The sequence below is a fragment of the Dasypus novemcinctus genome, chromosome 17, assembly GCF_030445035.2.
Source record: "Dasypus novemcinctus isolate mDasNov1 chromosome 17, mDasNov1.1.hap2, whole genome shotgun sequence".
Taxonomy (NCBI): domain Eukaryota; kingdom Metazoa; phylum Chordata; class Mammalia; order Cingulata; family Dasypodidae; genus Dasypus; species Dasypus novemcinctus.
This window is the reverse complement of record NC_080689.1, coordinates 38,115,519-38,141,173: the sequence shown is the minus strand read 5'-3', so window position 1 is coordinate 38,141,173 and position 25,655 is coordinate 38,115,519. Positions and strand designations below refer to the sequence as shown.

Sequence of the window (25,655 nt, the reverse complement as noted above, 5' to 3'; positions counted from 1 at the left end):
TTTAATTGGAGATGGGTTTCAAGGGTTCTTTATATATATATATATATATTTAAACTTGGATATTTTGCTAGATTAGGTGGTGTTTTAGATACTGGCAGTTTTGCACTTAGCAATAAATTAAGATTATTGAAAAGAATCAATACACTGAAGAGTCAGAAGATAAAATGTAATAAACAAATATAACTAAATGAAAAGGGATTCATCTATTTGAGCCAGCAGATGGTTCTAATCCAATTAAGGAATTGAATTGAATATTTCACAGTAGGTCTAGTCTAGAATAAAACAAAATCCTAAAATGAGAAGAAATATTTACAAAGTATTTAGAACTTTGTATTAATTTACAAAAAGTTATTACAAATAAAAGAAATTCCTGGAATTTAAAAATTCAAGTCATTGTGAACAGAATGGAAAGAACTAGAAGCCATGGTGTTGGTTCTGCCCTTAATTAGCAGACTGACTTTGAGTAAAATCACCTGAGTACCCCTTAACTATGAAATGGGTGACAATAATTTTCCTGACTATTTTAAAGGGTTATTATAAGTATCAAATATATCAAATGAAATAATCTGTTTCAAATGCGTTAAGCTGTAATGAGTTCCAGAGATAAATTTTTGGGAAAATAGGTGTACTTCAAAAAAACAACAGCAATTTATTGAATGTTGTTTATGAATTAAACTTTACAGAGTTAATACAAATTTGAAATGCATTATAAGAATTTGCTATTTGAAGGACTCTTATGGGAAATCCTTTTGTGAAACCAATAACCATCAAAATTTACACATAAGAGATTACTTTAAAGTAGGTTATATTCAAAGGTTTGGAATATACAATATTTAGTATTCAAAAGCAAGACAAATTAAAAAATAGCTTTAAAGGTTTTACCTTTAAAAAACTGAATACTTAGTTTTTCTACTAAGTTTTCTACTTAGTTTTTTGACTGCTTTTCTTCTTAGTTTTCTGACTGCTCATATTTGTCCAACCAAATAAAAACTGTGAATTGTAGTTAGGTTTTATCGTTTTTGAATACTTAGCTATTAAGCTTTTTAGGGCATTCCACAGTGACTGGGTGGACAGTCATGGGAAATACCAACCAAATATAATACTTTGCCCTATGTTATAATTTTTCTCTTGGTTTGGTTTGCTGGCATTTAACTTGAGAAGCCTACAGGGTGTGTACCTCGTGTTTCTCACATGATCCACTAAGTTCAAAGAAGTAGGCATTTAATAAATATTAATTTTAATACTCTCAGTGACTAATGGCCACATTGTTAGTTTGAAATTGCATAATCACTGAACAATTCATTTCATTCCTCTAAGGAACAGTCATTCTGTCCCTAGATAAATTTCTCCTCTATATTTTATTCTTAAAGAAAAGATGTAACAGTAGAAGAAAAATTTGGCTTTCATTTTCCAGTGCATAAATTGAATCAAAAAGTAGATTTTTCCCCACATGGCATTCTTTGTGTTTTGCTTGACACTGGCAAGCTTCTCTAAGATCAACTGTGCGGTTGTCCTCTGGTCCCAAGTCCAAAGTCCACTCTCAGATTCCTCACACATCTCTTAGCTGCTAGTTGGAAGTTAAGATGACATACATAAACTTCCAAATAAGTATTTATTTGGTAGGCTAGACATGTTCTAATGTGCACAATATACCCCATGTAAAAATAAATGCTTATGCTTGTTGAAAGCTTTATGATCTCCAGGATCAAAATTTGAAAAGATAAGTTCAGGAAACACAAATTGTGCTGTGATTTTGAAATTGATTTATTGCATACAATGTTATTTTATTTTCATATAGTGTGGATGACCTAGCAAAAAACAAACAAACAAACAAACAAACAACAACAAAAAAAAAACACTGAAACATTTGGGCCAGGTAGTTTTGACTGGATTTCTATATAGCTTATTATGGGCTTGAATGACCTACAAAAGTGACCCCTGAGGAAAATCTTTGACCCCTAAATTTTTAAATTCTTTTTGACTTTCATTAATGTTTGTATTAAAGGTAACAATTAGCAGTCTAGAAGTAATGTATACATTTTGTGGTGTCTTTGGGTAAATATTCAATGGGGAAGATGAGGGAAAATATGAAACAAAAACATGAGAGGTTATAATATTGGGATAAACAAGCAAGAGAACATATAATGAATAACGTTTTGTTTCAGGCATTTCTCCAATGTTCAGTTCTCAATGAATGTTGAACTGAAAATACTTCCCAAGGAAAAAGCATCAGCTGTTAGAAACTAATAGGACAGAAGAGAAACTGCCTTGGAGGCAAATCAAAGGTACAGAAAATCTGGCCAAGAAGCATAGGTAAAGAACATGAACTAAAGAGATTGAATGGGTAGTAAAGGAATTTTTATGTTCCCAAGATCCTCAGGTGAAGAAAATTTGATAACAAATGCAATAGGGGATTGTTCCAAGTCTTTCTATTTGTTTGCTTGTTTAGAGGGCAGACATTGGAATAAGGAGGGAAAAGTTGTTCAGAACCACTTTCGTTTTTTGGACTTTGAAATATACAAAACAGGTTTTCATTTATACCTATGAACACACTCATATGTACATATATGTATAAAATTGATTTTTAATTTAGAGAACAAGCAAAATACAAAAGATTGCTATTGCAAAACTGAACTGTTAGTATCTGGAGCATACGAAATGGATGTTCAACCAAGTGCTTCTTTCAGAAGGCTCTCACTGATCTGAATGAATTAGCCAATTGGAGTTTGTCTCCTCTCTCTGGTCCATTGATTTTAGCCTGGATATATTGATTCTAGACTTTCTAGGTTGTTCGCAAAGAGCTTAAGCTAAATTAACTTGAAGACAGTGTTTGAAAATGCAGAATTACTCTCACTTTTTCATGCCTGTTATTAAGCATTGTTTCCAGAAGATCAATCTTTTAATTACATTGAGCCTTCCTACTTGTGGCTCTCAGTAACAAGAAGTGTATTGTGCACTGATTGGAAAAATAAAGAGAAGGAAAAAAATCTTTACAGCACATTGCCTTTGCAAAAGTGACATCTCCAAAGTATTTAATAGAAGTCTGCCCGTTATCAGTATATGTAACTGCAATCTCCATCAAAGACACGCCTCTATGAGTGAACATTTGATGGGTATAACTAATAATAGCTATATTCTAAAATTTATTATGTGTTTACTGTGTAATAGGAATTGTATTAAGGATGTTCAATATGATATCATGTGAGGATGCCATTGTTATCACCCTTCCTTATTTTATAAGTGAGGCAGCTAAGGCTCTGTAATATTAAGTAGTTTGCCTACAGTCTTATGAAAATTATCATTCGGTTTAGATCTGTTTTGATCCAAAGGCAGTGGTTTTAACCGCTTATTCTTCCCTTATGTAAAATATTTTTTTCTGTGAATAGCTTAACACACTGCCACTTTTGTTACCTTTGCATTGTGTCACTATTTCTGGTGATTAGAAAAAAGCATGAATAATTCTTATCACTTTGCAGTTGGCAAAAATAGGGGCACGAAAATTTGAGTGGCTTCGCCAAAGTACATAGGAGAGAAACTAGAGTTCAATGTATATATCTCTTCATGGTGGATGCCTTTTCTTTTAAGATATATTAAAGATGCTGTAAATCCTTTGGAAGGTAGAGTCTCATTCCTCTACCTGGATAAAGGCTGCCTTGGTGATTTGCTTGACCAATGTAATGTATTGGAAGTAATATTTTAGTACTTTCTGAGGTTTTATAAAAAGATACGCAGCTTCTGCCCAGCCCTGGCCTGATCACTTGCAAAGAATAGTTGCCCTGTAGGAAGCTATTCTGTGACTACCATTCTGTGAGGAAGCCCAAGTTATCCAGAGAGGTAGGGAAAAAATGTCTGGCCAGACTCAACTGTTTCAGCCATCTCAGCCCATGTGCCAGACATGTGAGTGAAGAGACCATTTTTGACATTCCAGTCCTAGCAGATGCAATGTGGAGAAGAACTGAGGATCCTAAACAATAGCCATGACCAAAACCCAGATACATTGCACCAGAAGAGGCATATACAGCCATTCTAGCCATTCTGCTTAGGTCCTAGTCAATACCAAAAGGGCACTCAGTGAGCAGATTGCTCCAAGAAATGGAATGGTGTCCAGTGATTCCTCAACTTTAGTTCATTTGCCCCATATCTGGGGTGTTTTATTATAGGCTTTAAGGTTTTACCTCTTGAGCTATAATAGCAGGTCCAGAACCTAGTCAGGTATTATCCGGAACCATCCAGGGCCCTGTTCCCAAGCAGATTTGAAAATCAGTCACAGCTTTAGGGTTCCCTGTGAAGTGATGGAAGACAGATTGCTAGATTCTCATCAGACTCTTCTTTCATGATTCAGGCTTGCCTAACTATGAGGACCCTAAAAATTATAAGAATTGAGTGATGTGATAAGACACAGGTGAATTTTGTGAAGAGACATGTGAATGCAAGTTCTAATGATAGAATGTGCTCATTGCATATTGCCATTCCTACCAGGCAGCTTTAATAGTTTAAGACCCAATAGTTCAGTATGCAGGGCATCTTCTCTACATAACCCTAACCCCTCTCCCTTTGAACTTTATTGCTATTCCACAGGGGTTATTTAGGTCATTCAGACATTATGGGGGTAGCAGCACTTATCCAGGAGAGTCTGGGAAGTACCTCCACCTTAACAAAGATGTGAGCAGAAATTTTGGGCAGGCTTGATATGACACTTCTAAGCATGTCAGCAACCCATAGATTTTAAGAAATCCCCTAAAGAGTAAAATCTAGTCACAGAAGCTGAAAAACATATTCATGTCTCATCCATTAAATTCCTAACCTTTGAAATGTCTACGACTCATGTTTTTCTAAGATTGGAGAAAGGGCTGAAGAGTAGCTCCATGTTATACAAAAGGGAAGAAAAGAGATATGGCACCTTTTCACCTTTGTTATATCTTTATGCTGATTTTAGTCTCACTCAAATAAAACCTAGGATGAAATAGCAAGTTACAGAAAGAATTAATGTCACTGGAGGTAGAAAAATAGACCATACAGAAATTTTAAGGACATATCTTTGGAGACATTGACCTATAAGAATAAAATTCTAATCTCTTTCCTCCTTTTAAGAAGTATGGGCAGCAACTTTTGGTGAACTTCTGTTACCTGATTATTATCCTTCCCAAATATCTACTGACTTACTGCCTGGCTTTAGCTGAATTAAGGACAATACTGGTAGGGCTTTGAAATACTAGCACCTGTATCAGACCTGTGAAAAAGTGCTGATGAGGGGCATAGACATGTGCTCCAGAACTTTTCAAAGTTGCATGGCAGATCCCATGTCAATCCACCCTAGGGTCTCTAAGGATTCAGAGATGTCCCGGGCATTGGGAGTGGGAAATATATAGCCAAATAAAATGATAAAAGAAAAGATGTGTCCTTGATAAATATCTTCATATCAAGATCACTTCAATCAAAAGTTTAAACCCTAAGTGATCTGTCACAGAACACCAGAACTAAATGGCTATTTATTGTCTTTAGCTCACAAGTCAAAAATAGAGTTTAAGAATACTAGTGGCTCAACAGATACGGCATCTGCCCACAATATAGGAAGTCCATGGGTTCAATACCCAGGGTCTCCTGGCTCATGTGGTGAGCTGGCCCGTGTGCAGTGCTGCTGTGTGCAAGGAGTGCCGGCCCACCCAGGGAAACCCCCATGGAAGGGTGCCCCCCATGCAAGGAGTGGACCCTGCACAAGGACAGCTGCCCCATGTGAAGGCACAGCCCTCCCAGGAGTGGTGCCACACACATGGAGAGCTGACACAGTAAGATGACACAACAAAAAGAGACACAGGTCCCCAGTGCCACCTGATGAGAATATAAGCGGCCACAGAAGAACACACAGCAAACGGACACAGAGAGGACACAATGCGGTGGGGGAGGGGGAGAAACAAATAAATCTTTCAAAAAAAAAAAAGAATACTAGTACTAAACAAGAATGCAAGGGATCATCAAACCAACTGATTCTATACATTTATCCCAAAAGATATCCATAAGCAGAGGTTAGTCCAAAATGCACTTAATAATACACATTCATGAGATTTTCTCAACATCAGATTTGAATGTAAAAAGAGCTAAAAATAAACATATCTAATATAGCCACAATTACTGATGTAGGCAGACCAACTACATCAGTATTTTGAAGGTCTTTGTTTTGTTTTGTTTGTTATTTGTTTTGGATAAGTGATGAAAAATAATAGCAGGAAGAGAGAGAATAAATGGTCATTGGGTGTAACGTATTTAAAAACCACTGCATTGTCTATAGGCAGTAGTATAATTAAGATCTATGTTGAATTAAAAGCTGGACTATTACTCTTATCCTCAGAATAATGACCAAAATCCTTAACATGTCATGAAAGGCTATATACAATCTGAGGTTTGTCCTTTTACTGGCCCATTGACTATCCTGAAATAGCCAATTCCATACTGTTTCAGTTTCAGTTAAATTTATCATATTAAATTTTGCAGAGGCCCACATAATTTTGTACAGTATTTTGCTTCTTTCCTTTCCCACTACACCCACTGCAATTCACATTAGCATATAGGAGAAAGATAAACACTATATTATAGAAATATAAATAATGATAACATTCTATATTGATTGACATCTACATCATTATGTGGTAAAACTTAGTCTTCAGGGAAGCCTGAAAAAGGAGATGTTAATAATTACATCCCAAGGCAACTAAAACCACTGTATAAGGGATCTACCCAAGAACTACAAAGTCTGAGTCCTGGGAATTCCAGCGATATCTTTCCCTAGAGTTTAGCCCAGAGTATGAGTTATTACAAGGTATACATATTATTTTCTGTATTGCAAGACAATCCATTGGTAAAAACTATTCATAGTTTAGATACAATAATTCTTAGAACTTAGACTGTCATTAGTCAGCTCACTAACTGGTCATAGAGCAGTAATGGATCAATGTATGACATACATATAATTTAAGTATGTGGATCCCTATTGTCATGGAAGATGATTTTAAATCAAAAGCAATGAACACTTACAATTTAAAGGGTTAGTTATTTATGAGAAATTATCAGAATTTCATTAATGAAAGTGGTATACTTTACAAATAAATTTAAGATAAAAAGTTAACTTAAAAGAAAAAGCAATAATTTAGGAAGTGGCAAGAGGATATGGCAAATGGGGTGTGTATAACTGAAGTTGTAATCTTTTCTTTTTTGTCCTAGTCCCAGACTAAGCCCCCTTTTCAATAGACTTGCCCCCATCTACTTGGGCGCTTGTGACATATAAAAAACTGCTTTGAGCACAGGGCCACGGTCTCTAAAATGAATCCAATTACCCATTAATTTGCATTCACTCCTGACTAGCCTGATTCCCCAGCCTATACCAGCCATTGCCTGACTATTCCCACTCACCTTCTTTCCTACCTCCTCTCCTCATCAGCTGTTGGACTCAAATTTCAGGAAATATTAACTATTGTTATCATCCTTCACCTTCCTCAATGCACACACACACAGACCCACACATCTTTGGTCCATGTACAACAACTACATGTAAAAGGCTCTTCTCTCCCCAACCAGGGATTGACTAATGCACTCATTTATTGCCTGCTTTTTCACTCAGTTGAAGGACACAAATTCAACAATATTCAAGGACAAAAATTCAAAAGGCATTCAAGGATAAACAAGTTTGACGTAAAAGAATTTTATATTTCCACTTATGAAGAGAGTTAAAATAAATAGTTTAGCATTTGACCAAAAATGAAAATTCAAGTTGATTGATTAAGGATTGGAAATAATCTCAAAGGTGCGATGTCATATACATAGGACTAAGAATAGCTAAAGCGTTTTGAAAAAGAATAAAGTGGGAAGAATTAGTCTAACAACTTCATGACTTAGTACATATTAAGAGCTAAAGTAATCAAGATGGTATGGTACTGGCCCAAAGATAGACACATAGATCAAGAGAATAGACAATAGAGAAATAGACCCACACAAGTATAGCAAATTGATTTTTGGCAAAGATGCACATTCAACACAATGGAGGAAAGATGTCCTTTTCAAAAGGTATTAAAGAAGTCAGACATCTATAATCAAAAAAGAATGAAACCTTGACCTAAACTTTACCCTTTATACAAAAATTAACTCAAAGTGGATCATGAACTTAAACATAAAACATAAAGTTTTTAGAAAACAATCATAAGAGAAATCTTCAAGATCCAGGGCTAGGCAAAGAGCTCTTTTCTTTTAAAGGGAAAAATCAAAATTAAAAAGTTTTGCCCTATGAAAAACCCTGTTAAAAGGATGAAAAGACAAACTACGGAGGGGGAGAAAATATTTGCACATTTCTTATACAACTAAGGACTGGGATATATAATGAGCTCTCAAAATTCAATAGTAAACCCAGAAGTGAATGAGAACAGTAGTTAATAGTACAAATGCAAGAATGTCCTTCTGTGAACCAGGACAGATGTATGTAACTATTGTAGGGTGATGGGAATGTGGAGAAGCATGGGAAAAATAAGACTAATGTAGGCTATACACTATAGTTAAACAGAAATACTGTAATATTCTTACATCGAAGCCAAAGAGGTACTGTGTCAAAAACAGGGGGGTATAGGAAAATATGCCAAATGTACATTATAGACCATAGTTAATGATAATAGTCTGACGATATTATCTCATAATCTGTAACAAATGATCCACAATGTTGTGATGTGTCAGTGAAGGGTTGTATGGGAATTCTACACTTGTGCATGACTGTTTTGTAAGTTCACAACTTCTGTAATAAAAATATAATTTTAAAAAACTTCTGGGCAAAATACATGAAGAGATAATTCACTGAAAAAAATATGCAGATGTCAAGCATATACATAGATGTTGAACATCATCAGGAGAATACAAATTGACACTGCAATGGTATATCACTACACATCTATCACAATAGTTAAAAATAAAAATTAATGGCAACACCAAATGCTTGTACGGATGCAGAGGAACTGGATTACTTATATGTTGCTGTTGGGAATACAAAATGTCACACTTCTCTGGAAAAGAGTGTGGCATTTTCTTAAACACTTGATGTAAAACTTCCATATGACCCAGCAATTGCACTCCTGGGCTTTTGTTCCACAGGAATGAAAATTATGTTCTCATAAATACCTGTGCATGAAAGTTTATGGCAGCTTTATTCAAAATAGCCAAATCTGTAAAGAACCCCAAAGCCCTTCAATAGTTGATTGGTTAAACTGTGGGATGTAGAAATCATGGAATACTTTCAACAATAAAAAAGGGAGAGTACTATATTGATACACCCAACAACCTGGATGTATCTCCAGGGACTTATGTTGAGTGAAAAACGCCAGTCCCAAAGGTTTATATTGCATGGCTCCATTTATATAACATTCTTAAATGACAAAATTATAGGCATGGAGAAGAGATTCATGTTAGCCAGAGGTGAAGAAGGGTGAGTTAGCAGGGGAAAGTGGTTATGACTATAAAAGGGCAACATGATGGATCCTTTAATCCTTATACTGATGGAAATATTTTGTATCTTGAGTGCCTCAATCCAATCTTCAGGTTTAGATATAGTACTATAACTTTTCATATTACCATTCAAATAAACTGGTTAAGAGGTACACAGGATCTCTGTGTTATTTATTACAGCTGTATGTGGATCTAGAATAATCTCAAAATATAATAAAAAATATACTCTGGCTACAGTGTGCAGTATGGGAGCAAGTAGGGCATGACTGGAGTAAGACAAAGTGATGAGCTAACAGAGGGAAGGAAAGGGGGTGTTTGTCTTAAAGCAGTTGCAGAGGTATTTGTGAACAGTGTTCTAGTTTGAAACATATGGAGATGATATAATCAGTAGGACTTCATGAGTGCTTAAATGTGATAATAAAGGAGAAGTTAAGGATGAAGTCTAAAGTTGGGCTTCATCCAAACTGGGTGGATGATATTGACAACAGTGAAATAAGTTGCTAAAGAATAGAAGCAGAGTCAAGGGCAGGGGACTAGACGAGGAAGCCAAGCTTGAGACAGAATAACCAAAGAAAATATGGAGAAATGGCACTATAGAGTATGTTCTAGTCCAGGAAGGAGGATGTTATGTTTATCACAGATCATCTGTAGCTGCTGCTAATATTTTCTCTACTTTGTTTGTTTTTATCACAAGCTGTACTACATGTAAACAGTAGATGTTTTGGAAAGGGTGTGAAAACTTAAATATTCTGTTGTTTCAAAATCTAATGTTATTTGACATGCACTAATGAGAGCTGCAAATTATATTGTAAAGAAAAGAATCAGCTTTTAATGTGAATAGTCATCCTCATTTTATCTTTTGTTAATATGCATTTTATAAGTTAAGCTTTCATTAGGCAACATACTATTAATTTCATATATTGGAAAAACACATGTATGTTACAACCACAACTTAATACCCTCCCTGCCATCTCACATGCATGTTTCTGTGACTGTAGGGGAGAAACTTTTCTCTTTGCCCTCAAACCTATACAACAGAATGTCTGATGCAAAAATATCCCAGTTCATTTCATTAGTGTGCAATAAGAGAAGGAATGAGCATCTGGAAACTGCAGCTCTCACTGAAAGGCATAATTTTCCATTAATTTCAGATGAAAGCTTACTGACTCTCAAGTAAAAGAAGCCGCTGAGTTCTCTCAACATAAAGAAAAATAAAGGTGAGATTTTAAAATTTGGAGGGTTGGTAGAGATGATTTGAGTAAGTACATATTTTTGGTTCAAAGTCATCCTGCCCTAATATAAAAAATAAAAAAAGAAGAGGAAGAAACCACATCATTTGTAATGTAGAACCAAACACGGCTGTTTGTAATTTTTGCATTGTATTTTCTCCCTCTGCTGGTCAAGAGCTACATTAACATTGAAATAAACAAACAAACAAGATTATTTTCTCTGCATTGTATAATTAGGCTTTAAAACTGGAAATAGGTTTTAAAACTTCTTGCAAAGAAATGTCATAAAAATTTCGTGATATTTTGCTCATCTTCACTGTCCTCAAGTATTCTCCACACTCTCCCTTAAGTAATCTGCCCTCAGGAAATACTTACACTAGTAATGCCTACCTGAGTGTGATTTTAAGCCAATAGGCTTCCCTAGAAGAATTGATTCAATTTCACAAACATTTATTGTGTCTACATGTGTCAAGTACCCTACTAGTTGCTGGGCATGTAGAAAGATGAATAAAGTATTGTCCTTCTCTGTCCCTTAGGAACTCACAGTCTAGCAGGAAAGGGAGATTTATAAGCAGATCAAATTCAACATAAATGCTACAGAGAGAGAAATGTATAAAGTGTGCGAGATTTTCAGGTGAAGAAAATTTGTAGCCTAAAGAGTCAGGAAGAGCTATAGGAAAAAAAAGACAATCGTGGTTAAAAGCTTAAAGGAATTTGCCACAATTATTCCACCGGGGAGGGCCTTTTGGGATAATAAAACAGCATGAGCAAAAGTATGGAGAGGTAAAATTTCATTTTAGAGAAATGATGAATAGGCATATGGCATAAGTTAGAGGTCACTGGGCAAATGGCTGGGGAGCAGATATCAGAATGGTTAGGACCAGATTTAAACATTGCCTGAGAGCAAGTAGACCAGGATTGTTTTCAAGCAAGCACTTAATATGATCATCTTGGGATATTTGCATTTTCGTCTTGATTTGGGGTTCATTGTAAAAGGAATTTCAAGCATTAGTAAGAAGGAGGTGTATTAGTCAGGGTACTCCAGAGAAGCAGACCAACAGAATTTACATATTATGAATGTTTATACAATGAAATTTATGAAAAGAATCAGCTTACATATCTATGGGGATTGGCAAGACCAAATTCCATAAGACAAGCCTCAATGGGGAATGCCAATGAAGGTTCTGATGAATTCTCCAGGAGAAGCTGGAAGTAGAGAAAGAAATTCTTTCATACTGCTGAAATCATCAGTTCTCCCTTTAAAGCTTTCAACTACTTGGATAAGACTCCTCTCATTGCTGAAGGCAGCCTCCTTTGTTGACTGTAGATGAAATTAACCATAGATGTAATCAACTGACTAATAATTTAAATCCACAAAATACCCTTACAGTAACAATCAGACCAGAGTGGGTTTGACTAAACAACCAGGCACCATAACCTACCTAGCCAAGCTGACACACAAAATTAACTATCACGGAGGTGCAGGGTTTTTATTCTTATAAAACCCTGTTTGCGGCTTTTTGTGGATATAAAAAAGATCGTGTTCTTGGACTTGGTCCATTTCTCTAGGTGTGGGACTCTTTGATTGGAATACTGCAGTGAGGTGTGTCCCAAGGTTAGTTTTGGCACTCTTGCAGGAGTTCTTTATAAACAGAGGGATACAAACCTCACAGAGACACAGGAAAAATCAGCAGAGACAGTGAAAAACAGCTGCCTGGAATCAGCAGAGCACAAACGCAAGGAAAGAGGCTCCCAAGAAGCTGGGCTCATGGAGGAGCTCAAGGCTGACAAGACAGAGCCTGGAGGAAAGGGGAGAGATAGGCGGACCCGCACTGTGCCCCACTATGTGCTGTATCTCCCACAGCTGCAGCTCCAAGAGAATGCATTTTTAGATGACACCATCATGTACCTGATTGCCTACAGCTACGACTTGGTTAGATAGCATCTCCTGATGATGCCTTGATTGAACATTTTAACTTAATAAATTCCCACTATAAAAGCCAATACATTTCTGGTATGTTGCATTGAAAACCTATGGTAAACTAAAACAGAGGTTATCTTGAGACATTAAAAATCACAGCAGGTAGGAAGCTATATGCATTTAAGAATAAGACTCAGGTCTTGGCTATGATGGTGTAAGGAAATGAATTCGAGTCAAATTGACAGGGGAAGTAAGGGAGATAGAAGGCATAATTTCTTACACTAACTCCATAAATGTCTAGTGTACAAATTAATATAACTAGAGTTAAAATTGACAGTACATTTCTTCTAATTTTCTAAAGAACAGTTTTATATTTGTTGACTCACAAGTAATATGTTTTGTTTGGACCACATGATCTCATTTTGCTTCAGAGGCTACACCTTGTATTCCACATTTTAGTAAGAGATTAAATCTGGAACATGCAGATGAAAATGAGGCAAAGCATCTAAGCTGCGTTAAATTAATATTCTACCTAAGAAAATGCACTCGATGTCACTGAGAATCTGGGGTGGGAGTATGTGTGCGCATTTTGCTTTTCTCACTGAAGCAGAAAGACAAGCTCATACACTGCCAAAAAGTAAAGATATTTTACTGGCTCCAGGTCAGTATTTCCCTTTCTACTCTCTTCTCCTTTCTTTCCTTTCATTTCTTTCTTTTCCTTTCTGTCCCTCTTCTTTTTTCTTCCTTTCACCCATACTTCCTTTCCTCCCTTACTCCTTTCCTTCCTTTTCTGCCATACCTAGTTGGCATAACTTCCATGGTTAAATTATTGTCATTCAGAGAATCCCACATTCTTTCAAAAACCATCTTCTAAATTTACCATAAAAAAATATTTTGATGTATATGTGGATACATTGACAGCAAAAGGGATGTGAGTCTCTCCAGGTTGTCTCTTTTGTGAGAACAAGTTTGAGTCTTAAGAAATTGATTAACTTTTCTCAATCTCAATGATCTCATCCATGAAAGGAAGTTTTTGTGTTAGATGTTCTCAGAATGAAGTCTCTTCCAATTTAAAAATTCTGTATTCCTGCCATCCTCAGGAAGAATCCCCAAGCTTGACCCTAAGAGACTGCTTTATTCTATGACCCCTGGTCCTGCAGCTTGACAAGAAGCACTGAATGCCTCTGTTATGCAATGTGACCTTACCCCAAACACTTCCAAGGCCAGATCAGAAATACAAACCATACATCTAAATATTTAAAAGTCAGAAAGCAATCTATCTGCTAAATAAAACAGGTCTTATACTGTTACCTTAAAAAAAATTCAATTTGAGATCTGGGAAGGTAGTGTCAGAGTATGCAGGCAGGGCTCAACTCATGTAAAAATAAAATGGAGAAAGGGCCAAAAGCTTTCTGAGGGACCTGCTTTGGAGGTCAGTAGACAAGAACAGTGATGCACAACCACCAGGAGGGCAGGGACAGAGAGAAGAACATGAAAAAAACAAACAAGAGCTACTAAACCCCCACAGCTGCTAGGAAGGGCACCCATCCCCCACCCTCAAGACAGTAAGCCTGGTTAAAATCCCTGGCTACCTGTGGCCAATTGAGAGGAGAAAAGATGACTTCCTTCCTGTCAGCTGTTATAAGATAAGAGAGAGTGTGTGTCAGAGGGCAGAAAGTGGTATCTCTTCAGTGAACTTGGCCAGCAGAACCCACTTTGAATCTCAGCTCTGGAAAAACAGAAACAAGGACAAGTGCAGGTGGAAAGAAACACCTTCTTGGAGAGATTCACCAACGAGCACCATCTGCCGACTGGATAGAAAACTGCAAGGAGAAAAACTTTTGGTCTCTCTTTGTCCCAATTCATGGGAAAAAAATTGGCACCCCATTAGTGAATCCCTGGCCCAATTTTTATAACTTAGGTTGGGAAATTTTAAAGACTCAGAATAAGTTGAACCAAAAATCAAAGAAGAACTGTGAAGAGAAAAATAAAACTAGACAAGAGAGAGAAATTGACCATCATAGAAAATTCAACAAAATATTCAGATGCCTAGACATTGGCAAAAATTTACAAGCCTTACTAGGAAAGATGATGAGATGAAGCAACTAAAGGAACAAACCAAATATCCTGAAGAGATACAGGATTTAAGACAACTAATCAATGATAATCACACAAATCTCCTAAATCAATTCAAAGAATTGAGAAAAATATGACTAAAGAGATAAAGGATATTAAGAAGATACTGGATGAGAATAAAGGACAATTTGAAACCCTGCAAAGAAAAGTAACAGACCTTAGGGGAATAAAAGGCACTATGGATAAGATTAAAAATACATTAGAGGTACATAGAACATGTTGGGGTTCAAAAGTGGGAAGAGACTTGTCCAGCAAGACAAGAGGCATGAAGAAATTGTAGTTGTATGCTCAAAGAAGCAGCTCCCTTTATTAGTTTTCCTCCCCTTATATATTCCAGTTTCTAATCTTGATGAACAATTAACAATGAATCATAACTTATGAATCAATTTTCCTGGTTAATCATAAGCATGTCTAACCTAGTATAGCTCATGATTAAATGTTTCACTGTGTGTTTACAGCAGGCTATATTCCAAACATCAGAGTCACTTTCATCCCCTTATACACTCAACAAATTTTAATGGAACTTGACTTACAAGGCTCCTCAGACAGACATGATAGTGACAGTCATTTTCAACAACCTGCATTCAAAGTTTTCCTTGAACTCCCATCAGGGTCTCACAGAGGTAGCCTGGTTTGCCACAAGCACAGCAGATTTGAATGGCTTGAAGACAGAAGTAGTGATTTTGAGGACAGAACATCTGAACTAGAAAAGACAGGAGAACTGAAAGAAAAAAGAATGGAAAAAATGAAACAGGGTCTCAGGAAATTGAATGGCAATGAGAAGTGCACAAATATACATGTTATCGGTGTCCCAGAAGGAAAAGAAAATGAAAAAGGGGCAGAAAGAATATTGGAGGAAATAAGACCAAAATCTTCCCAACTCCAAGAAGGACAAAGCATCCCAAACAGAATATATCCAAATAGACATACCCCAAGAGATCTACTATTCAGAATGACAAATATCAGAGATAAGGAGAGGATTCTGATAGGAGCAAGAGAAAAACAATACATCACAAGTGCCAACCTCTTATCAGAAACAACAGAGACAAGAAGAAAGTGGTATGATATATTTAAAGTACTGAAAGAGAATAATTGCCAGCCAAGAATTCAGTACCTGGTCAACTGTCCTTCAAATATAAGGGTAAGTTCAAATTCTTCATAGGCAGACAAAAACTGAGAGCATGTTACCAAAAGACCAGAATTACAAGAGATTCCAAAGGGAGTGCTGCAGCCTGAAAGGAAAAAACAAAGGAAAAAGACTTGGAGAAAAGTATAGAAATAAAGATTATCAGGAAGGGTAAATTAATGGGCAAAAAGTGATTTTATCCCAGGTATTTAAAAGTGGTTCAGACAAAAAAAAATCACTTAATGGAATAAACCACATTAATAAATTGAAGAAAAGGTATTTGACAAAATGCAGCTTTCTTTCTTGAAAAAAAGAAAAACACTCTAAAAAGATAGGAATAGAAGGAAGCTTTCTCAATATGGTAAAATGCATATTTGAAAAATGCATACCTAGCATTATACTCCAAAGTGAAAGACTGAAAACTTCCTGCTGAGATCAGGAACAAGAGAAGGATGCCCACTGTCACCATTATTATTCAATGTTGTGCTAGAAGTTCTAGTTAGAGCAATTAGTCTAGATAAAAAAGTAAAAGTCTCCAAAATAAAAAAGGAAGAAGTAATATTTTCACTGTTTGCTGATGATATAATCCTATATCTAGAAAATTCTGAAAAATCCACAACAAAGCTACTTGAACTAATAGATGAGCTCAGCAAAGTGGAAGAATACAGGATTTATAAGTAAAAATCAGTGGCATTTCTATACAGTACTGATGAGCAAACTTAGGAGGAAATAAAAAAAGTTTCCATTTATATTAATGACTATAAGAATCAAATATTTAGGAATAAACTTAACCAAAGACATAAAGCACGTGTATTCAGAAAACGACAAGATATTGATAAAATATACCTAAGAATATTTTTAATAAATGGAAAGACATTCTGTATTCATGGACTGAAAGACTAAATATCATTGAGAGGTCAATTCTACCCAGTGATTTACAGATTAAATACTATCCCCATAAAAATCCCAACAGCCTTTTTTGCAGAAATGGAAAAGTCAATTAAAAAATTTTACCAAAATATTAAAGGGCCCTGAATTCCCAAAATTATCTTTAAAAAGAAAAATCTGGGAGGACTCTCATTTGTGACTTTATAGCATATTATTTAGCTGCAGTGGTAAAAAGAGCATAGTACTGACATAAAGAAAGATTGCCAATGGAATCAAATTGAGATCTCAGAAATAGACCCTTACATCTATGGTCAAGTGATTTTTTAAAAAATAATTTTTAATTGAAGTATACTATTAATACACAAACATACACAAACAAAATGTGTATAGTAAAAGTCATGAATTTACAAAATAAGCATGCATAACATATACAGGGGTCCCATACATTGCCCCTCCACCAACACTTTGCATCATTGTGAAACATTTTTTACAAACTATGCAAGAGTATTGTCAAAATATTACTACTAAGTATAGTCCAAATCTTACATTTGGTGTATTTTCCCCCCAACCCATACTATTTTTTAAAATATGTTTTTATAACAGAGGTGATGAACTTACAAAACAATCATGCACATATGTAGAATTTCCATACAGCACCCCTTCATCAACACACCACACTGTGGTGGAATATTTGTTACACATTATGAGATTATCATACTTTTACCACCAACCATGGTCCACAGCATATATCTGGCACGTTTTTTCTATACCCCCTCCATTACCAACAGAGTACATCGTTGGCATTGAATATTACACTACTGCTGTTAACTATAGTCCATAGGTCACACCAAATGTATTTTTTCCATGCTTCTCCACATCCACACCAACCCGCAATACTGATGTCCATCCACTTTAGCTCACAGAAGGACATTCTTGCATCTAAACCATCAATTACAGCTCTCATCCACCTCTGGGTTCACTGTGTTATTAAGTCCCTAGATTATACTCTAGCTTTCTTTCAATTGACATTTACATCTAGACCACTCTTTTCAGCCACAATATAATTTATAAACTATCTGATACTCAGTATAATATGCTAATATATAATATCAACTCTATCCATCTCTACACTTTTACAATAAAATTAATTAAAACTTCTACATACCTTAAGCATCAGTAGTTCTTCTCAGCCTTCTTATTTCCTAATAACGTATACTCTAGGTTTTAACTCCATGCATTTATTCTTGGAGTTAAATTAGTGAGACAATGCAATATTTGTCCTTCTGTGTCTGGCTTACTTCACTTAGCATAATGTCTTCAAGATTCATCCACATAATCATATGTGCCCCAATTTCATTTCTTCTTACTTCAGCATAGTATTCCATCATAGTATATACCATATTTTGTTTATCCATTCATTGGTTGATGGACACTTGGGTTGTTTCCATCTTTTGGCAATTGTGAGTAAAATATAGTCAAGTAGTTTTTGACAAGGCTGTCAAGTCCTCCCAGCTGGACCAAAACAGTCTATTCAAAAAATGGTGCTGGGAGAACTGGCTATCCATATCCAAAAGAAAGAAAGACAACCCCTATCTCACACCTTATACAAAAAGTTAAATTTGTTTGTATGCATGTTGAAGTTAACATGTATGTCCAGTACTGATTTTTTTACATCATTAAGTACATGGACTTTGAACCTCTGGAATCACTTCTCAACTCACTTTGAAATCACTAGCCATAAAAACTTATTTGCTTTTAATATATCCCCATTTTGGTCAAAGTCTTTTTCCAGATGCATCACTAGTCAGTGCTTGATAATAATCTCTCAGTGTCAGGGAGGCTGATCCCAAGAAGTCATATTACATGCCAGGGGGAAGGTTGCACATTTATATGCTGAGTTTGGCTTAGAGGGAGGCCACATTTGAGCAACAAGGAGGGTTTCAGGAGGTAACTTTTCGGCAATATATAATAATGGGCTAAATTTCAATTTCACAAAATGGTTCACAAGCACAACCATCAATATCAAGGGCCTTGCTAGCACTGTCCGTGTACTCAGGAGATTCTTTCCACTATACTAGAGAATGTAGCAGGACTTCCCAGGATGAAAATTCAATATTCTTTCTATTATGTGGATCTCCACCCACCGAGACAATGCCCCATGACCATTTGAACATATTCATATGCTACAGAGGCATGCCTCAGGCGCACTCCACCCCACACATCTCCCCATCACTGACACCTTGCACGCAATCCTTCCTGACACAGTTGTGACCCTTCTGTAATCCTATACCTCCCCCCCAAAAAAGCCAAAAAGCAAATAAAAATAAGAAAATAAATAAATACAAATTTTAAAAATAAAAATATAAAATAAATGAAATGTTTTATTGTGTCTTTCATCACCATAAGATCTGTTATCTTTTATGTACAGTGACAATTTGTTCCATATGTTTCTCCAGTGTCTTTTTTTCCCCTTTAAGTCCAAAGAAGCTTTATGTTACGGAAAAGTCACATAGACAATATAGGGGATTCCCATAAATCCAACCCCCCCCTCACTCCCTATTATAACATTTTACATGTGCATGGTACATTTGTTGCAATTGATGTACAAATATTGAAACATTGCTACTAACCATGGTTAGTAGTTTACATTATGATTTATATTTTTACATTTTTCACTGTACACTTTCCTAGGTTTTGACAAAACTTAAAATGGTCTGTATCTGTCATTGCAAGATCATGCAGAACAATTCCAATGCCATAAAAATGCCTATGTTCCATCTATTCCATTCTTCCTTCCCCCTCCCCTTGGAACCTATGGTAACCACTAAGATTTAAATTTTGAAGATTAAGGTTCATACTGAGGGCTTGACTTATTGGTCTAGCTTCTTTTATTAGGCATTGCCTATGTTCTCAAGAGATTCTTGCTCCCCTAACTTAGAATGTAGCAGAACTCCCCAGGATAGGAGTTTAATATTTTCTTATTTATTATGTGGGTCTTCACCCACTGAGATAACACACTATGACAAGATGAACACTTTCATATTTCATAAGCAGCATGCCCCAGGTCTGCCCTATCTTCCTTATTCCCCTACCATAAAGCCCCTGCACCAGTAACCCTCCCCTGCCATATGTGCCCAGAAAACATTCCCACAATTGTAGTTTTAACCACAAATCTGCCAATCCCTAAAGTTCACCTGTTCCTTCCTCCAGCCCTTCTCCCAGTTCCATGGAGAGTCTAATCCAATCCCTCTATCTTACTCTCCCTCACATTCCAGCACCATTGAACCCAGTCACATGACAGCACCATTATCATCTCCATCCACTGCCCAACCACTCCCTTCCACCTTATCATGGATTTTGCCCTGTTGAGTTTATGACTCACCACATTCTAGTCCCTGTTTGTTTCCTGATAACCTATCTTCTAGATAGATTCAAGCTTTGTGAATCCCTCAGTTTGCTTAAGTAATGTCAGTGAGGTCATGTAATGTTTGTCCTTTACTAACTAGCTTACTTCACTCAACATGAGGTCTTCAACATTCATCCATGTTGTCCCATGTGTTAATATTGCATTCCTTCTTACAGCTGAATAGTATTCCATTGTATGTATATACCACAATTTGCTTATCCATTCATCTGTTGATGGACATTTGGGTTGCTTCCAACTTTTGGCAATAGTGAATAATGCTGCTATGAACATTTGTGTGCATGTATCTGTTCATGTCCCTGCTTTCATTTCTTCTGGGAGTAAACCCAGAAGTGGGATTGCTGGATTGTATGGCAGGTTCTATAGTTAGCTTCCCTAGTTAGCCAAAATGTTCTCCACAATGGCTGCTACATTTTACAGTCCTACCAGCAGTAGATAAGTATTCCCTTTCCTCCACATCCTTTCCAACAATTGTAGTCCTCTGTTTTTTTTAATATCCAGTCTAATGGGTGTAAGATGATATCTCGTTGTAGCTTTGATTTGCAGTTCTCTAATCGCTAGTAATGTTCAGCATATTTTCATGTGTTTTTTAACCATTTGTATTTTTTCTTTGGAGAAGTGTCTATCTCCTGCTTATTTTTAAAATGGGTTGTTTGTCTTTTTATTTTTGAGATGTAGGATTTCTTTATATATGCTGACTATTAGGACCTTATTAGATAAATGGCTGTCAAACACTTTCTCCTATTGAGTAGGCTGCCATTTCATTTTCTTGACACACTCCTTTGAAATGCAAAAGTTTTTAATTTTGAGGAGGTCCCATTTATTTATTTTATCTTTTTTTGCTCATGTTTTGGGTGTGAAGTTTATGAAACCATTTCCCACTACAAGATCTTACAGATCCTTCCCTACATTATCTTCTAGGAGCTTTATGGTCTTGCTCTTATGTTTAGGTCTTTGATCTATCTTTTTTTTTTTTTTAAGATTTATTTATTTATTTATTTTATTCCCCCCCCCTCCCCCCAGTTGTCCACTCTCTGTGTCCATTCAATGTGCGTTCTTCTGTGATGGCTTCTATCCTTATCAGCAGCACCGGGAATCTATGTTTCTTTTTGTTGTATCATCTTGTGTCAGCTCTCTGTGTGTGCAGCTCCATTCCTGGGCAGGCTGCACTTTCTTTCATGCTCGGCGGCTCTCCTCTTATTCTTTTGGATATGGAGATCCAAGTACCATTCGTTGAAAAGGTCATTCTGTCCCAGTTGAGTGGGCTTGGTGGCCTTGTCAAATATCAGTTAACTGAATATTCAAGTGTTTATATTGGAACTCTCGATTTTTTTCCATTGGCCAGCATTTCTATCGTTGTCCCAATATGATGCAGCCTTTTTTTTTTTTTAAGATTTATTTATTTATTTCTCTCCCCTTCCCTCCCCCCCCCACCCCGGTTGTCTGTTCTCTGTGTCTATTTGCTGCATCTTCTTTGTCCACTTCTGTTGTTGTCAGCAGCACAGGAATCTGTGTTTCTTTTTGTTGCATCATTTTGTTGTGTCAGCTCTCTGTGTGTGTGGCACCATTTCTGGGCAGGCTGCACTTTCATTCACGCTGGGCGGCCCTCCTTATGGGGTATACTCCTTGTACATGGGGCTCCCCTATGCAGGGGACAGCCCTGCATGGCATGGCACTCCTTGCGCGCATCAGCACTGCACGTGGGCCAGCTGTACACGGGTCAAGAAGGCCCGGGGTTTGATCCGCAGACCTCCCATGTGGTGGATGGACGCCCTAACCACTGGGCCAAGTCCGCCACCTATCATGCAGTCTTGACCATGGTAGTTTTGTAGTAAGCTTCAAAGTCAGGTAGCATAATTCCTCCCATTTCATTTTTCTTTTTCAATTTGTTTTAGCTATTCAGAACCCCTTTCCCTTCCAAATAAATTTCACAATTAGCTTTTCCAATTCAGTAAAAATGCTGCTGTAATTTTTGTTGGGATTGTGTTAAATATGTAAATTAATTTGGGTAGGACAGGCATCTTAATGATGTTTAATCTTTCGATCCATGAACATGGAATATTCTTCCATTTGTTTAGGTTTTCCTTGATTTTTCTTAACAGTATTGTGTCCTTTTCTGTATATAAGTCCTTTACAACTTTAGATGATTCTCAGGTATTTGTTTCTTGTAGTTGCTATTGTAAGTAGAATTTTTTTCTTAATTTCCTCCTCAGATTGCTCATTTTTGGTGTACAGAAATGGTACTGATTTTTGCATGTTGATCTTATATCCTGACACTTTACTAAACTCATTTATAAGCTCTATAAGCTTTGTTGTAGATTTCTCAGGGCTTTCTATGAATAGGATCATGCCATCAGCACATAATAAAATTTTTACTTCCTTCCAACTGGATGTCTTATATCCTTTTCTTCCCTAAGTGCTTGAGTAACTACTTCTAACATAATGTTAAATAAGAGTGGAGATAGTGTTCCAGATCTTATAGGGAAAATCTTGAGCTTTTCACCATTGAATATGGTTTTTCCTATGTACTCTTTATCATTTTGAGGCAGTTTCCATTTATTCCTATCTTTTGAAATGTTTTTATCAAGAAAGGATGCTGTATTTTGTCAAATGTTTTTTCTGCATCCATAGAGATGATCAGGTGATTTTTTTCTTTTGATTTATTAATGTGGTGTATTATGTTGATTGATTTTCTTATGTTGAACCATTCTTGCATACCAGGGATGAAATCCACATGATCATGAAGTGTAAGTCATTTAATGTGTTGTTAAATATGATTAGCAGGTATTTTGTTGAGGATTTTAGCATCCAGTTTCATTAGAAAGACTGGTCTGTAGCTTTCTTTTCTTGTGGTATCTATCTGTGGCTTTGGAATTAGGGTGACATTGACATCATAGAATGAGTTAGGTAATGTTCCCTCCACTTCTATTTTTTTTAAGAGTTTAAGCAGGATTGCTGTTAGTTCTTTCCAGAATAATGGGTAGAATTCATCAGTGAAGCCATCTGGTCCTGGCTGCTCTTAGTTGGGAGGCTTTTGATGACTAATTCAATCTTGTTACTTGCAATTAGTCTGTTAAGTTCATCAATTTCTTCTTTTGCCAATGTAGGCAGCTTGTGTGTTCCTAGAAATTTCTCCATTTCATCCAAGTTATTCATCCTGTTGTCATACAATTTTTCAAAGTATCCTCTTATGATACTCTTTATTTCTGTGATATCAGTGGTTATATCCCCTTCATCATTTTAAAAAAATGTATTTGCATTTTCTCTCTTTTTTTGTTAATCTAGCTAAAGGTTTGATTAATTTATTAATCTTCTGAAAGAGCCAGTTTTGGGTTTCATTAATTATTTCTAGTGTTTTCTTATTTTCAAATTCTTTTAGCTCTGTTCTAATCTTTGTTATTTTTCTTCTTTCTGCTTGCTTTGCAATTAGTTTGTTGTTCTTTTTCTAATTCCTCCAGGTATGCAATTAGGTCTTTGGTTTTAGCTCTTTCTTCTTTTTTAATACAGGCATTATGGCTATAAATTTCCCTCTCAGCACTCCTCTTACTTCATCCTATAGGTTTTGATATGTTATGTTGTCATTTGCATTTGTTTCAAAGTAATTACTGATTTCATTTTAATTTCCTTCCAGACTCATTGATTTTCTAAGAGTATATTGTTTGACTTCTGTATCTTTGTGTGTACCTATTCTTGTTCTCTGCCCCTTACTGATTTCCAGCTTCATTCCATTGTGGTCAGAGAAATTACGTCACATAATTTCAATCTTTCTGAATTCCTTGAGAGTTGTTCTGTGACCTAGCATGCAATCTATCCTGGAGAATGGTCTATGCACGCTTGAGAAGAATGTACATTCTGTTGTATTGGGGTATAATGTCTATTAAGTCTAGATCCTCTTACATATTATTCAAGGTCTCTATTTCTTTACTGACCCTCTGTCAAGATGTTCTGTCTAATGGTGCTAATGGTGTATTAAAGTCCCTCAGTATAATTGTGGAGGCATTTATTTCTCCACTTAGTTTTTTCAAAGTTTGCTTCATACACTTTGAAGCATCCTGGTTAGGTGCATAAATGTTTATGACTGTTTCTTCTTGATAAATTACCCCTTTTATTAATACATAGTGTCCTTCTTTGCCTCTTAAAATAGCTTTCCATTTAAAGTTTATTTTGCCCAATATTGGTATAGCTCCTCCCACCCTTTTTTGGTTATTGTTTGTATGAAAAAATCATTTTCTAACCATTCACTTACATCCTCTTGCATCCCTGGATCTAAGGTGAGTTTCTTGTAGACAGCATAGAAATGGGTCATATTTCCTTATCCATTCTGCCAATCTGTGTCTCTTGACTGGAGAGTTTAATCCATTAACATTCAATGTTATTATTGTCAAGGCATTAATTATGTTAGTCTTATTTTCTTTAGGTTAATATATGTCACATTTTGTTTTTATTTCTCTTTTTACCTTTTTAGTTATTCTTACTAATAATCTTCCTTTATACCCTCTCCTCCAAACTTTTCTCTTCTTTTTTTTCCCTTTCAACCTGCAGAGCTCCCTTTAGTATTTCTTGAAGGGCAGGTTTCTGGGTGACAAACTCTTAATTTCTGTCTATCTGTGACTATTTTGAACTCTTTCTAATTTTTGAATGCCAGTTTTCAGCTGTTTTGGCTGACAATTTTTTCTTTTAGCATCTTAAGTATGTTATACCACTGCCTTCTTGCATCCGTGGTTTCAAATGAGAAATCAGCACTTAATCTTATCAAGCTTCCCTTATATGTTATGGATCTCTTTACTCATGCTGCTTTTAGTATTCTCACTTTGTCCTGTGTGTTTGACAATTTGATAAGTATATGTTTTGGGGTAGGCCTGTTACGATTTATACTGTTTAGAGTATGCTGTACTTCCTGAATATGTACATCCATATCCCTTAAAAAGTTGGGAAATTTTCAGCCATTATTTCCTCCTACACTCCTTCTGCCCCCTTTCTCTTCTCCCTCTGGAATGCTTATAACGCATATATTGGTGTGCTTCATGTTGTCATTCAATTCCCTGAGTCCCTGCTGAATTTTTCCTTTTTATGTATTTGTTCTATTATCTGTCTGATTACAGATGTTCTATCTTTGACAACACTAATTCTGCATCACTGATTCTTTCCTCTGCCTGTTCAAATCTGCTGTTAACGTTCTTCCGGTGTATTTCTGATTTCTTGCATTGTGCCATTCATCACCATCAGATCTGTTATCTTTCTACAGTTTCTTCTGAATGATTTTACAGTTTCTTCTGTATGTTCTCCAGTGTCTTCTTAATATCTGTTACCTCTTCCTTCACTTCATTAAGTTAATTCATGATATTTGTTTAGACATCCTTGATTAGTTGGTCCACATTCTACATCTCCTCCTGTTTTTCAGTTTGTTCATTAGACTGGGCCGTGTCTTCCTGTTTCTTAGCATGACTTGTAATTTTT

The 25,655-nt window shown here is 36.1% G+C and overlaps 1 long non-coding RNA gene across 1 annotated transcript in view; it reads right to left on the bottom strand.

Annotated features, from left to right (window-relative positions):
* LOC131273958 (uncharacterized) overlaps window positions 1–25,655 on the bottom strand; it is a 265,586-nt gene that overhangs the window by 88,265 nt on the left and 151,666 nt on the right. The window lies entirely within an intron of this gene.